We start from the raw sequence: 15,574 nt of genomic DNA on the forward strand, positions 1-15,574 counted from the left end.
CAGATGAGGCCTAACCAGTGCTGAGGGGAACTACTACTTCCCAGGGTTTGGAAGCTATGCTTCTATTAATGCAGCCCCAAATAGCATTTGTCTTTTTTGCAGCCGCATCATGTGGTTGGCTCATATTCAGTTTGTGATCAACAACAATTCCAAGATTCTTCTTGTAGTATTGTTGAGCTAAGTGTCCCCCATCTTGTAACTGTGCATTTGGTTTCTTTTTCCTAGGTGCAGAACTTGGCATTTATCCCTATTAAATTTCATTCTCTTTTCAGCCCAGTGCTCCAGCCTATCAAGAGCACTTTGAATTTTGTTTCTGTCTTCCAGGGTATTAGCTATTCCACCCAATCTTGTGTCATCTGCGAATTTGATAAGCATTCCCTGTACCTCCTCTTCCAAGTCATTAATAAAAATGTTGAAGAGCACTGAGCCCTGCAGTACCCCACTCATTACTTCTCCCCAGTTTAAGAAGTTCCCATTGATAAGCACTCTTTGAGTCCGAGTCTATAGCCAGGTGTGGATCCACCTGGTAGTTGTTTCATCTAGCCCACTTTTAGCTAGTTTGCGAATCAAGATATCATGGGGCACTTTGTTGAAAGCTTTGCTGAAGTCGAGGTATATTATGTCCACAGCATTCCCACAGTCCACAAGGGAGGTGACCTGATCAAAAAATGAGATCAGATTAGTCTGGCAAGATTTGTTCTTGCCAAATCCATGTTGGCTTCGAATAATCATTGTTTTCAAGGTGCTTACAGATTGATTACTTTATAATCTGCTCCAGAATTTTCCCAGGGGTTGATGTCAGACTGACTGGCTTGTAGTTCCCAGGTTCCTCCTTTTTAGCCTTTTTGAAGATAGGGACAACATTAGCCCTCCATGATTTCTCAAGGATAATAGACGGTGGCTCTGAGAGTTCTTCTGCCAGTTTCTTTATTACTCTAGGATGCAGTTCATTTGGCCCTGGAGATTTGAACTCATTTGAACTATTGCTTAACAAAACCCAGAAGTCTTTGGTTATGGTACATGAGAGGAGGAGGAGCGAGCATGTCGCTGCAACGATTGGTTTAATAAACTATAGTTTTATTAGATCAAGATCATCACATCTGATACAGGCTTATGTGTAGGCTTTAAAAGGTTTGCATTGAATTGAGATTTCATTGTAAACCTGGTTATTTTTAATATAATTGAAAATTAGTGATCCAGTTCAAATCAGTGCAGTTCAAATCAATTTTATCATTATCATCTACTTATTTGTATGCCACTTTTCTACAACGTTGTGTTCAAAGCAGCTCACAACATAACAAATGAATAAATATAAATATAATTTACAAGATATCAAACACTAGTAAATATAACAATATTCAAAAATACAATAGAAACAATTACAACTAACCAAATACAGATAATACATAGTAGAAATATTAATACATACAATATCCAGTAAAACAGTACAAATAAACTAAATAAATCCAACAACTGAGCACTAAACCGGAGAGACAATGAAGCACAATATAGAAATATAGTTTTGGCATTACTCAGCCTCTCTCCATCAAGCACCCTTTCTAGCACTGGTCTTCAGGCAGCAGGCTTTATTAGACTCCAAGGTCTGATATCCACCCTGGCTATAGCCAACGGTACATCCAGTGGCCTTTAATTTTCCTCATTCTATTAAATTATGCACTCATTTACAGTTGGGTGTACTAGATGCACCTTTTCGGTATGGAGGACATGAACTTGTAAACTATTTCTTTACTCCTACTAGAAAGTATCTAATGAAAATCATAGTTCACTAGCATTAAGTTAAGCACTTGAGAATATCACATTGTTTTGTACAATTTATTAACTAATGCTTGGAATTTAATTGGAAGAACTAATTACTAGCCATTGGATGGTCATCCTTTGGATAGAAGTCATTTTTCTGCTTTGTAATGCAGTTTTATGCATGTCTTCTCAGAAGCAAGCCCCACTGAGTTAATGGAATTTCCTCCCAGGTAAGTGAGTATAGGACTGTATCCTAAATAGCCGTTCTAGTGAGAGCAGATAGTTGAAGTTTGAATTGGGTATTGCATATCAGTTTCCTGTATTCAGTTGTGAAAATGATCTATTTTGTTAACATTAGCCTGATAGCTATCGCAGTTTTTTGACACAGAAATCTAGAAAGAGAACAAGGTAATTCTTGATCTGGGATCACTCCTTCAATTTCATTTCTGCAAAGATGTGTGATTTTCTGCTCCATTTGTGAAATTGTTAGGTATTCAGAAAAGCATAAACACTATGTCTTTAGATTTTGTCATTGACATTCATGGCTTTAAATTCTACATTTCATAGTCTTCGCTGCCTTCCATTTTCTTCAGTGTCACGTAGCTTAGATACACTGTATCTATTTGCTACTTCCCTGTCCATAGCATAGGTATCTCTCCATTGATGTAGCCGCCTTTTTATATACCATCCCTGGTTATCTCTCCTATTAAATTCTGGTTTTCCTCATACTTCCTTGATGGGCAAAAATATTTCAATAATGGGTTACTCTTGCTCCGCATTATTTCTTAGGATATCTGAAGAGGCATCCCAAATAACATAACATCTACTTAATTCATAAGTAGGGCTGCAGCTGGCTTTGTCATGCAGCAGGCTGAAATGTCCTTTTCATAAGTGGATCCAGTGGCAAGGAGCAGCTACTTTCTGGCTGCAGCACCTCTCTGCAAATTAATCTGCATGCTGAGTGGGGAGGTTTCAGCCTTTTCTCACAAGCTGATCATTTTGTGATAAGTTGTCCAAGGTGTGCGGAAGTAGCAAGCTGAGCCTTTTCCTATTTGCATAAAGTATTGTGATAAGATGTGGACTGCACCAGCTGTTCTTAGAAAAAACAGCTGGTCCAGACACGCCCTCAGAAGCAAATTATACTTGAAGCAATCTGTTCAGAGTAAATATTGGAAAAAAACCCTTTCATTAAGGGTCTGTGGAAGGGTGCTCTATCCTTGCATCATGCACAGAAGGATATCAGTTTTATTTAAAAATGCTGTGTCACCTTCTTTTACTTCATTAATTGAATCTTCAACTATGGCACCAGGGGCTTCTAGTTAAAGTAACTTCCATGTTGTCCATATGCAGACATTGTATTGCTCTTAAACCAACTTGGTTATGAGTGTGATGTATTTAAATGATATGGGCTTTTTAATCTGAAGATTTCTCATGTAGGCAGTTCTAATTTATGCTTTTTAGCCAAAAGTTGGTTGCACAATTCATATCACCTTTATGGTGTGCAACTGCTGAATCAAACATTTACTAAGAACTAGAGACTATAAAATTGCTGTTATTGGGCTAGTCATAACTCTGTATTACATTAATATGTGTGTGTGTTTTCATCAGTCTGGCTGCAGTAGCACAAGCCATGTTATGGCATTTTGTAGTTGAGTGTTCTGTACAGTATTTGAAAGTAAAACATTTTCTTTTTTATGTTGCTTAGATGATCTTGGGACATGAGATGAGCCAGTGGAGGCTACAGATAACCACCAACCAGTGTTCACAGGGTACTGGTCTGGAGAGAAGTGGTATAGAACAATGGGGAATGTCCTCTGAATAGGACTTGATAGTACAATATGTGGCTTTTGGTGGCAGTTTGCTTTATTCACATTTTAAATGCTGTGTCATCTTGAGAGTCTGTGCATGGCTATTTACATTGCTGGTTTTGGTGGTTTGCCTACTTTCAAATTGTGTGTATTTCAGTGCCATTTTAAGCCTTACCTGATGATTGATTGGTATTACTGGATGTCTGTGATGCATTGTTACACTCTGTACATGAAAGGGTACTAGTGCTGTGGCTGATCATTGGGAAAAAGTTACTTCAGCTTTTCCACAGAGTTTGAAATATAATGGAATGCCTCCTTGCCCTGAAACAGGCTACCCTTATGTCTGAAACAACAGTAATAAAACCTGCCCTTACAGACAAGTACAGCAGCCTTCTCCAACCTGATGCCCTCCAGATGTTTTGGACTTCAAATCCCATCAGCCCCAGCCAGCAAGGCCAATGGTTGTAATCACCCAAATCTGAAGGACGCTAGGTTGGGGAAGGCTGATGTACCAGGTGGCTTAAGGTCAGATAATTTGTCATCATATTTAAAAGAAATGACATCAGTTGTCAGTGTTGATAATTAAACTAATTCCTATGCAAATCCTCCCGCAACATTAATTTTATTATGGTGTGATATATTAGCATTTGACACAAATTTTGCAAGATGAACCCTTCTGTCAAGTTATGAAATATGACCAGTTTTTAGACCAAGGAAGTGACTTACGGATGAAGACCTCTGGCTTACCATCAAGATCATTCACAGTTCCTGCTAATGCCAGTCTCATTCCTTTGTTGTCCAAAGCAGCAGTTTCTCTGTTCCTAAGTTGGCACATCTTTTGTAGTAACCAATCTGTGCATTTGTGCAAAATAGAGCCTTGGATTTGAAACTGGGTTTTAGAGCACTTTTAATGGTAACCTAGCTTGTTTGCATCTACTTCTATAGTATCATTGCCATCCATTCCTCCTCTTCTCCTAGTTTCTGTTCTCATTGAACATGCACTTCATGTTTTAAGAAAAAACAGAGATGTGTGTGGGGGGGTGAAATTTAAAATGGCACACAATTTAATGAATCACACAGGTGGGAGCATTAACTAATCAAATGAATAATTGCAAAGGAACTTCAACTTTTGAGTAATATTGTCCACTATATAACCAAACGATAGAAACAACACATAGATTTAAACTACACACTTTGGTATTTCTAGTGATATATGAAATCTAAGAAATAGCACTAGCTATACAACAACAAATGTTTAATTTAAAAGTTCAGCATAAATTACTAGATAAAGGAACCTAAAATTGACTAGAATAAATACACAGCCAAATAAAGGCATAGAACTTGGATAGTCTCCAAGGGTTCTAAGGATGAATCCACTGACTTTGTTCTTCAAGCAACACTTATCAGTACTACTTTTGCTTCCAAATGGTGGAATTGTGCAGGTTCTTTACACAAAGTTCATATCTATTAATATATCAAAGTTCATCTGCACATCTCATAAATTGGTATTCAGGCGTTCTGTCTTTCTGACTTGCCAGCCAGCCAGCCAGCCAGGTTTCAGTCTTATGCATATGAGCACTTCAGTGTAATGTCTTAAAGATCCTTGGAATAAAAGGTAGGGTGTGTATGTATTAATAATATAATTACACCAGATTTGTGAATGAAAGAGCAGTGGAGAATTGGCATGTTTTAAATTTTGGTTAGTTTTTTTGTTTTTTTACGAATATAAAATTAGAATTTAAATGGCCCTGTCCCAAGATGCTTTCAGCCAGTTTGGAGCACACTCTTTATCTGTCTCTGTTTTCAAAAACCCTGCTGGTTTTTTTACATATAAATAAAAGCGCACAAACCTGATACCTGCCCCAAGCCCTGATAAGTATCGCATTCAAACACAACAATGAAATCTCATTCAAACACAGATTGCAGACTAGCTCCAATTGAGGAAACAATCACCCAGCCATTCTGGACTATTAATCAGCATTCTGCTAGGAATGGCTGGAATGCTATAAATGCAAGGTGGTCAACTATTTCATTTCATTTATATTTTCTCCCATGCATCAAAATTATGCAGATGTAAGGCATTATCACAGTAAATCTTCGGTATTTGTTCACTACACTAGGTAATGCAATATTCATACAATATCAACAGTGGTTAAAATGCAGTATTATGAATGTAAAAACTCATTTGGAAATCTGTTCTGGAGGGTTGCTTGATCCCTGCCGAGCAGTATGGTGGCATATAGGGATACAAGGGGAAACTAGTGAAAATACCCTTCCATTCACAGAAGGTCCCTGCTAGATCCAAGCAATTGTCAGTGGTATTGAATGCTTAGGTCAAGTATTCCAATAAATATAACTTCCAAGTAAAGGTTTGCATTGTTTTTATTTATATAGTTGTATGTGTATATTTATTGTATTGTGTGGATTGTATCCCCCTAGTTCTCAATTAAATTAGCAACAGTGCAAGCAGTACAAAATCAGGATAAAAACAAAAATGAAGGCCAGCTATTTAAAGCAGTAGATTTAAACCTAGCCAGTGGAAAAGAAGGGAATTTCTTTGAATATAACATTTCAGGTTGCAGTTCAAGCAGATGTGCAGCACAATCTTATACATATCAACTCAGAAGCAAGTCCCACTGAGTTCAGTGGGTCTTACTCCCAGGTGTGGGTATAGGATTGCAGCTTTATTCCCAGGTGTGTAGCTACAGTCTAAACCACATTAAATGTGCTTTATTTTTTTCTCCTAATCAGATATTACAGTTTAACTACTTGTGGCAATTGAATTAAAAAAAAAATGTTTCTGTAACATGAAAAATTAGCATGTGCTTTTTGTTTATTAAGTATAAGCCAAATAAACATGCTAAGTCAGATTCTATTTAAGGCACTGGAAAGTTTTACAATTCAAAATTTCCATAGAACCCACATCACTGCTTCAGGGAAACTGAAGAATTTATATGAATCCAGAAACATTCTTAAATGCTTTTCTGCCTGAATTTCTTTAGAATAGCCTCTGCTTTTCCACAAACTGAGCCAGATTATGGTACCACTGGTGAAATGCAAAAACTTCTGTAAGGAGGCACTTTATTCTGTTGTTCAATTGCTATAAGAAGCACTTTATTCTGTTGTTCAATTGTTAAGAGTTTTAATATGCTTTCTCTTTCATTGAATAGCCCCTTGCTGTTATGCTACCGCAGTGATGAGAGAGGAGGTATGGTTTCAGTTCTCCATGTAGCAACCAGACAGTGTCCTCCATCCTCCTCCTCTAGCCCCACTACTTTCAGTAAGTGAGAAGCATGGGTGATTGCTAAGGAAGCAATAGGAGAGCCACTATAATTTCTTCCTGGGACTAGTAGGCATCTTTAAGACCATATCATCTGCTGCTGCAGAGTTCAGAAATAAATGGAGAAAACCTCTGGAAAAATTTTGGTGCATAACTTTTAGATTTCAGGTCACAAACTAGTCCTGATAAGCAGTTAGCATAGCTAATCTGCTATAGATATCTGTCCATGTGCTGGACACTGTTGCATTGCTGACACTGTTATATTTTCTGATTGTGCTGCTGTAGTTTTTAGTATGCCTCCATCTGAAACAATTGTGCATTCAATACAAAATGTTTTATGAAACATGTTTTTTTGAAACGGGCGAGAAATTCACTTTCAAGCAGCTGAGTTTCACTTTCAGGCAGCTTTCAGTTTATTTGAAGGATAATCGTTGATGACTGTCCTGAAGCTTCTGGGGGCAAATTACAGGCCTAGTTTCTTTTCGGAGCTGAATTATAGGGGGTAAAATACAAGCAGAATTAAGGAAGGTACGACTAAATAGATGTAATTCAGATCTCACTATAAACAGCTGTTGAAATAGAAGAAATTGGAGGACAATATTGCCCAGTTGCCAAAAAGTAGTTGGGGATGTGCAGACCTCCTTAGAATTTAAAAAACAAAATTACGTTGATACAAACTCCAATATTCCTTTTGTTCTGAAGAACTGAATTTGTGGGAAATCTAACTTCTACAGTTCATTTGTAGTCATTAAGTTTTTATATTGAGCTACAATTTGTGGACACTGAAAGGCAACCTAAGTGGTGGTTTTAGTGACTGGAGTATAAATGTGTATAAGGTTTTTTGCATGATGGAAAGAGTCCTGTAGTTGTACGGTTTTTCAGTAAATTGAAATTCTAACAGCCAGATATCTATAAAGTCCAAATGAGGAAATGAAGGATACAAATATACAGAATTGATTATTTCCCTGAGTTTTTTTAAAACAACATCATGTTTATATGGAATACTTTTCTATTTTAAGTGAAGGTGACACGAGCACATTTACAATGTTTTAGCTAGAAAACCAGAAAGCGAAGAGGATCTAAAGAGCCTCTTGTTGAGGGTGAAAGTGGAGAGTGCAAAAGCTGGTTTGAAACTCAACATTAAAAAAAACGAAGATCATGGCATCTGGCCCCATCACTTCCTGGCATATAGAAGGGGAAGAAATGGAAGCAGTGACAGATTTTATTTTCTTGGGCTCCAAGATCACCGCAGACGGTGACTGTAGCCATGAAATTAAAAGACGCTTGCTCCTTGGGAGGAAAGCTATGGCAAACCTAGACAGCACAGTAAGAAGCAGAGACATCACCTTGCCGACAAAGGTTCGTATAATCAAAGCTGTGGTTTTCCCAGTAGTAATGTATAGCTGTGAGAGCTGGACTATAAGGAAGGCTGAGCGCCAAAGAATCGATGCTTTCGAACCGTGGTGCTGGAGAAGACTCTTACGAGTCCCTTGGACTGCAAGGAGGTCAAATCAGTCCATCCTAAAGGAAATCAACCCTGAGTGCTCATTGGAAGGACAGATACTGAAGCTGAAGCTCAAATATTTTGGCCACCTAATGCGAAGAGAAAAGTAACTGGAAAAGACCCTGATGCTGGGAAAGACTGAAGGCAAAAGGAGAAGGGGACGGCAGAGGATGAGATGGCTAGATAGCATCACGGATGCAATGCATATGGACTTGAGCACGCTCCGGGAGAGAGCGGAGGACAGGAAGGCCTGGCGTGCTATGGTCCATGGGGTCACGAAGAGTCGGACATGACTGAACGACTGAACAACAAGCTAGAAAACAATGGTTTCATTGTGCAAGAAGGGCTGTGTTCGCAAAGATATCATCATATGAACTTTTGTTAATGAAGCTGATGTAGGATTTAGTATGCTATTAACTTACTCCTTTGTGTAAGTCTGTCTAGCATGAAGTTGTATGAGCGAGTGCTAAGGAATGCTGTCTATTCCAGGGGTGGGCAGAAAGTAAATATCTCCAGATGTTTTGGACTTCAACTCCCAGAAGCCCCTGCCAGTATGGCCAATGGTCAGGAATGCTGGGAGTTTAAGTACAAAACTTCTGGAGATCTCTGCTTTCTGCCCACCCCGATCTACTCCATCTGGCAGCAGCTTTCCAGGGTCTCAGGCAAAGGTCTTTCCAACCACCTACTACTTGAAATGCTTTTAGCTGGGAATACTAGGGATTGAAGCTGGTGTCTCTTGCTTGCAAAGTGTGCAAAGCTATGGCCCCTTCCCAATAAATGTAGATTTGTGCATATAATTTTGATTGCAATAAATAGAAGTAGATGCTGAACAACATGAACAAGTTTCATGCTGTATTTTGCTCTTGGAGGAGTGGCATGAAAAACAACTGAAAACAAGGAGGCAGGTTTTGCTTCCTCTGAATCTGGATGATTGATGAACTCTGACATCATACAAGGAAAAAGTCATGTTCCTAGAGAGGCTTCAATGCTAAGCACAGTGTTAATGACCACCAAAAATTATGCATAATCATATTTTCTCTCTCTCTCTGAATAATCACTAATACAGTAGCTACCTATATAAAAGTTCTATTTGATGTAGCATGTGTTTTTAATACTAACTTTTTGAAGAACTGAAAGGAAATAGAAAGCACAGACCAGGAGGCAACTGTTTGAGAAATATCTCCAAAGCTCCCTTGTGCAGTCAGAACCTGTCATGCAGTTCTTTGGATCCAGGCCATACAGAGCAAGTGAGGTGATAAAAATTTATTTGACCAGCTAATATTACACTTTTAAATTACTGCTTCATTTCAGCATGTTAAAAATCTTCATTGTAGATGAGTGACATATTTGACATTTATTCAGTTCATATGGTTACTATGGTTTTGGTGTTCCTGACAGAAATAGGTAAACCTATGTACATATTGGACAAATCTGAGCTATTTGCTCCCAGAATCCTCAGCATTTCTTCTTTACCTCTTGATAATCTTAAAGCAATATACTGCTGATTCCTGTCAAGGAAGCAATGTAACTTCAATTTTATCTACTCTGTTCTCTATCTCCATCCTCTTCCAACTTTCCTTCCATCTACCTCCCCCAACTTTTCCAACATCTCTCTTCCTTTTCCCATTTCACTGCCCTGTTTTCCTTTTCTAATCCCTCAGTATGCCCAGATCTTATCCCCTCCTGACTACTGGTTGCAATCTTCCCATCTCTCCTCTTTACCACATAATGAACACACACCTGTTCTCTGGCTCTTTACCTGCTATATTCAAACATTCTTCCACATTGTTCATTCTAAAAAATAATAATCTCATGATCCTGTCACTATCTGATTTTTGCCCTTTGCTTCCATGTTCCTGGAGCATGCTGTTTCCAATTTCTCTTGACACCCTACAATCTGCCTTTCGCATACCACTGAAACTAATCAGAATCACAGGCAAATCTCCCTACTTGACCTTCCTGTTGAGCATCCTTCCCTGCTTGACTCTGTTCTTGCCCTAGGCTTGTGAGTCTGTCCTCAGCTGGTTCTCTTCCTAATTGTCTAATTGCTCTCCTCTGCTCCCCCCCCCCCAACTGCGATCTCTCTGAGGTCAGTTGTTGGTCTACCGCTGTTCTCTACATACCATCCCTGGGTCATATCATCAGATCCCATTGCTTTCATTACTACTTATACGCTGATAATACCAGCTCTTCTCTGCTCCAGAACCTCACATTGAACTCCACACTGCCAATTGCCCATCTATTTTACTTGGATGTTTCACTTGATTGCTTAATTCTTCCTCTCCTTTATTGTCTCCCTATCAACTGACAGTTTCACTATCTACTCTTGTGAGGGTATGGCCTTATCGATTCCCCCCTCTTTGGTTTCTTCTCTATAGAACATGGGCAAACTATGTGCTCCCCCACTGCTTGGTAAAACTCTGTTCATGCTGTAGTTACCTTCCTCATTGACACGGCAACGCTCTCTAGCCTTCTGTTGTTGCCCCTTGGCCCTTTTGCCTATTCCTTCAATTTTGCTATGAAAATAATTCTTTGTTTAGGCCAAGATACACCATCCCTGTACTAATTTTCTGTCTGTTTCCAGATGCAGCACACACACCTTTTCTTTAGCTTCAAAGTCTTTCATAAACTTATGCCCCATACAATTTATATTTTGCCTACCATGTTACAGTACATCCCTGTCTGTGATGTTTGATCCTTCAGCTCCACCATTCTTGGTCATCCAAAGGTCTTGTTGCCTTCACCCATCACCTTTCTTGTTGCCCACTGGGGAGCCCTCCCCGTCCCACTTTTTAGTTTAAAAAAAACACATTTTTTTGCCAGCAGCTGGAATTGCTTCAAAGCAAAGTGAATGCCTCCAGCCACTGCCATCTTTATTTCCCATGGGTGCCTCTGGGCAACTTGGGCTCAGAGACATTCTTAGGAAGTGATGATGAATGGCTGCAGGTAGATGCTTTCCTCTGTATTGTGTCCAGCAACCAAGAAAAAAGGGTGGTAAAAGAAAAGGAATCCTGTCACTTCTGTCTGGTAAGTTGAAGGGGGTTAAAGAGCAGCAGGGGGCTAGGAAGAGGAGTGGGGGAGAGGACTAGGAAAAGCACCTGTAAGTCAGCTAGGGGGTGAGCAGCGGGAAGCCAGTGGAGAGCAGCAGGAAGCCAGTAGGGGTTGGTGCCATCAGCTGGGAGCAACCTAGCGGCTAAGGAGGGTTGTATGCTTATGTCTGAGTGGATTGGGGGCTGTGAGTGTGTGGGACGGATGCAGATGGGGTTTAGGGGAAATTTGGAGAGATCCTGAAAAAGAATGAGTGTGGCTTTTTGTGTACTTGGAGTGAGGAAGAGAAAGGGGGGTATGAAACTGACCCTGGATGTGTGAGTCAGTGTGTATGGATGGATGGATGAGGGCATGGTGAGTGTGTGTATACACATAAATATACGTGTGTCTCTTGGTGACGAACTAGATTGTATGTGAGAGAGAGAGAGAGAGAGAGAGAGAGAGAGAGAGAGAGAGAAGTGGGAATGATTTGATTGGCAGAAAGTAGGGTGGGGGGGAGTTTGCTGTCTGTAAAATAGGTTGTTGGTGCTGAAGACTAGATTGAAAGAAATCATTTAGTGTGCTAGGGATCAGACCCTACCTTGGCTTTGTGCTTATTCTTTTGGGCAGGTTAGTTGTCTCTTCTTACTAGCCATGTTTCTCATGGCAGCCGTTTTGTGGTGGTTGTGCGGGACAGTTTCTCAAATTGCTGAATGTGCCCATGGGCCCCAAAAGTTGCCTAAACCTTTGTTAGGTTCTCCACCCTTTCCCCCTTGTTCCTGGAACATTGGATGTCGCCACCATCCCTTTTTTTCAAAAGGCTTCTCAAAATGCACCTTTTCTATGGAGCATTTGGCACAACCCCCTAGACTCCCCTTACTGCGACTAAGCAGAATGGAATATCTGTGTTTCCCCTCTTACCCTTGTCTCCATCTTCATCTCTGGTGGGAAATTACATTGTAATCTCATCAAGGCAGGGACCTGTGTTTTTATTTAAAGAGCCCTGCAAATAATTAGTGATACGGGTTTTCTGGAAAATTTTGAATTAGAAAATTTTCCTGTGCTAATTTGCATGGGGTAATTGGTACTGAAAACTTGACACGCTAATAAATTTTTTCTCAACCCAAAGAACTATCCATGATATGCTGACAACCACTCATCTGTTTCAACAGAGTTCTTCCACTGAGGTTGTTGGGGGCACCTCCAGTTTCACTGTCACTACCTGTTAGTTCCAGGGTTGATTTGATTTAAATCAAATTGATTTAAATAATTATTTAAATCATTTCTCTGAAGGACTCAGTGATATAAACCACAGTTTAAATCACTAGTGAGAAGATTCTATTTAATCATCATTTTTTGTAGAAGTATATTACTGTTTAATATAACCTTGATACATATTCAGAGATGTGGGGTTGATTAGAAAGTAGGTACACAGTGGAGGATACACACAGCAGACGTTTCCTCAGGAGTTAGGACTGCGTGAAGATGTTCTGTTCGCTTTTGGTTTCATTTTCTGTTCTCATTCTCTTCCCCTATCCCTTGCATTTATATCCAGACTCCTCCTCCTTGTTCAGATCTACTCCATCGCCCCAAATTCTTTATTTGTTGACTTTCTCCATCTTTGCACTTCGAGAGAGGGGAGAGAGAGAGAGAGAGAGTGCGCGCGCGCATGCATGCATGCACTTCTGTACACCACCTACAGTGCAGAATAGGACTGATCAGGTTATCTCCCATCTCCATAAACTATTGTTAACATATTAATAGAATATAATTAGAAGTTGTATAATTAGTGTTATGATATCTTTGACCTAGGCTCTTTTCTTACTAATTGTTTTAAGAATGTTTTGAAATCAGACTTTAAATGAAAATCAGATTGAAATTTTTAAACATTTTTTTAAAAAAAAACGATTGATTTTTATCAGCCTTGATTAGTTCTACTTCACAATGAGGCATATATGTATTTCAGTGATCTGTCTCTCTCTCTCTCTCTGTCTCTCTCTCTCTGTCTCTCTCTCTCTGTCTCTCTCTCTCTGTCTCTCTCTCTCTGTCTCTCTCTCTCTCTGTCTGTCTCTCTCTCTGTCTGTCTCTCTCTCTGTCTCTCTCTCTCTCTCTCTCTCACACACACACACACACACACACACACACACACAGAATAATCACTGCAAAACATTAATTACAACTTTAAAACTGACAAGTTTGCCCAAAGGGCTGGATGTACCCGATCTCGTCTGATTTCAGAAGCTAAGCAGAGTCAGCCCTGGTTAGTACTTGGATGGGAGACTGCCTGGGAATCAGGCTTCCTGCCTTGAGCAGGGGGTTGGACTAGATGGTCTTGTAGGACTCTTCCAACCCTATGATTCTATACTATATTTGCAATTGGCATACATTCACTGTTACCAATAAAGCGCTGAAATTTAAAAAAAAATTAAAAATGCTGCAGGAAAATAAAGCGCTGGAAAAAATTCATTTTGGCAAATTTTCTGCATCATATCAGTGCACATAATAGTGCTGTATAAAATAATACACTCAGTATGACTTTTGAGTAAACATGCATAGGATCAAGCTGACAAAATATTTTCTGGAGGGGTGGCTATGAGAGTTTGTGGCAGCAAAGTGTGTCATCAGGAATCTAAGACTAACATATTTATTATGTCCTAGAGCAGCATTCTCCAACCTGCTGCACGGTAGATGTTTTGGACTTCAACTCCCATCAGCCTCAGAAATGCTGGGAGTTACATGGCAAAACTTTTGGAGGGCACCAAGTTGGGGAAAGCTTGACTACAGTGTGCTTCATCGGATACATGTTAACATTTTTTTTGTAGAAGGTAACCCTTATATTAAACTATAACATTTATTATAAAATATAAAACATGGGTGGGCAGTGCATGGCTGTCCCCCAGTTCTTTTTAAAAAACATTTTTTAAGAAGGCACCTGTAGTGGCTACAGAGCACCAAAAGCATCAAAATTAGCTTGCATGCAAACTAATATTGCCCCCTTTGTAGCTGTTGTGGACAACATTTTTAATTTTTCTCCCCATTGTCTGAAGGGGTGAAGGTGTGGGTGTCAAAAATGGCCCTCGGACCTCTGGAAGTTGCCCACTCCTGTTAGGAGTTGTAAATTATGAGCATGTAAACTGTGGGTAGCTTCATTTCTATTATATGCATGGCTGTTTCAGGCATAATTCATGGTGGGACCCAGTTGGCCAGAGTTGTGTCAAATTTTGAATCACATTTTAAATCACCTGTTTTCTTTCTAGTAATGATTGCCCATTGCTTATTTTAAATAAGCTGATAGAAGAATTTACACATTCCTATGTTGTCTAATTAGAACAAGCTGCTAAAGAAGTGACATCTTAAGAACTTTTAACTTTTGGGACCTTCCCGTTTTTAGTTAATACTAATAAGCAATTTCAGTGAATACTTAAACAATAAATTTCAGTTGTTACGCGGAAACTGGGAATTTGTCAAGGCACCATTGTGTTTTGCCTTTATAATTAAACATTGACTTTTTTTTTATTTGATTTTCAATTAGCTAGACCTTGTTAGACAGAGCCAGGAGTCCGTACTTCAGGATGCTTGTAAAAATGGCCCTCGGACCTCTGGAAGTTGCCCACTCCTGTTAGGAGTTGTAAATTATGAGCATGTAAACTGTGGGTTCCATGTTCATCCTGTTCTGGGGCAGAATCCAGTGAGGTGCTTAGCCCCCTCCAATTCTCTTGCACCCTGCTGGTTCCTGTCAGCAAGTGGCACCTGCTGCTTTCACAGCAAAGATTTAGTGCTTCCGGGGACAGCAGGAAATGCGCAAAACACTCATTTCTCAAATGGAACAGGTCAGCGGAGCTCGCCTAAGGGAGCTCCAGTGACCTGTCCCGATCAAGAAACAAGCACTTCCCCTCATTTGAGAGCTTCCTCTGGGAAGCGCTAAATTTTTGTTGTGCAAGTGGTGGGTCCCACTTGCACAACAGAATTGGCGAGACCCACCACTTGTGCAACAGAACCTTCAGGGCGCAAGAAAATCAACGGGCATGTAAGCACCCTGTTGGATTCTGCCTTTGGACGTATTATTGTTGTAAGTTGTGTCCGACTCTTCGTGACCCCATGGACCATAGCACGCCAGGCCTTCCTCTTTGGACGTATAGGAGAATGCTAAATGATACATACTGAGGTTTTAGTGTTTTTAACAGAACAAGCTCTTCA

General features: G+C 39.8%; 1 protein-coding gene across 12 annotated transcripts in view; it reads left to right on the top strand.

Annotated features, from left to right (window-relative positions):
* Nucleotides 1–15,574, top strand: part of TNRC6B (trinucleotide repeat containing adaptor 6B) — a 142,481-nt gene that overhangs the window by 44,402 nt on the left and 82,505 nt on the right. The window lies entirely within an intron of this gene.

The sequence above is a fragment of the Heloderma suspectum genome, chromosome 7, assembly GCF_057233095.1.
Source record: "Heloderma suspectum isolate Gila_16-S chromosome 7, 16-S_ref, whole genome shotgun sequence".
Classification (NCBI taxonomy): domain Eukaryota; kingdom Metazoa; phylum Chordata; class Lepidosauria; order Squamata; family Helodermatidae; genus Heloderma; species Heloderma suspectum.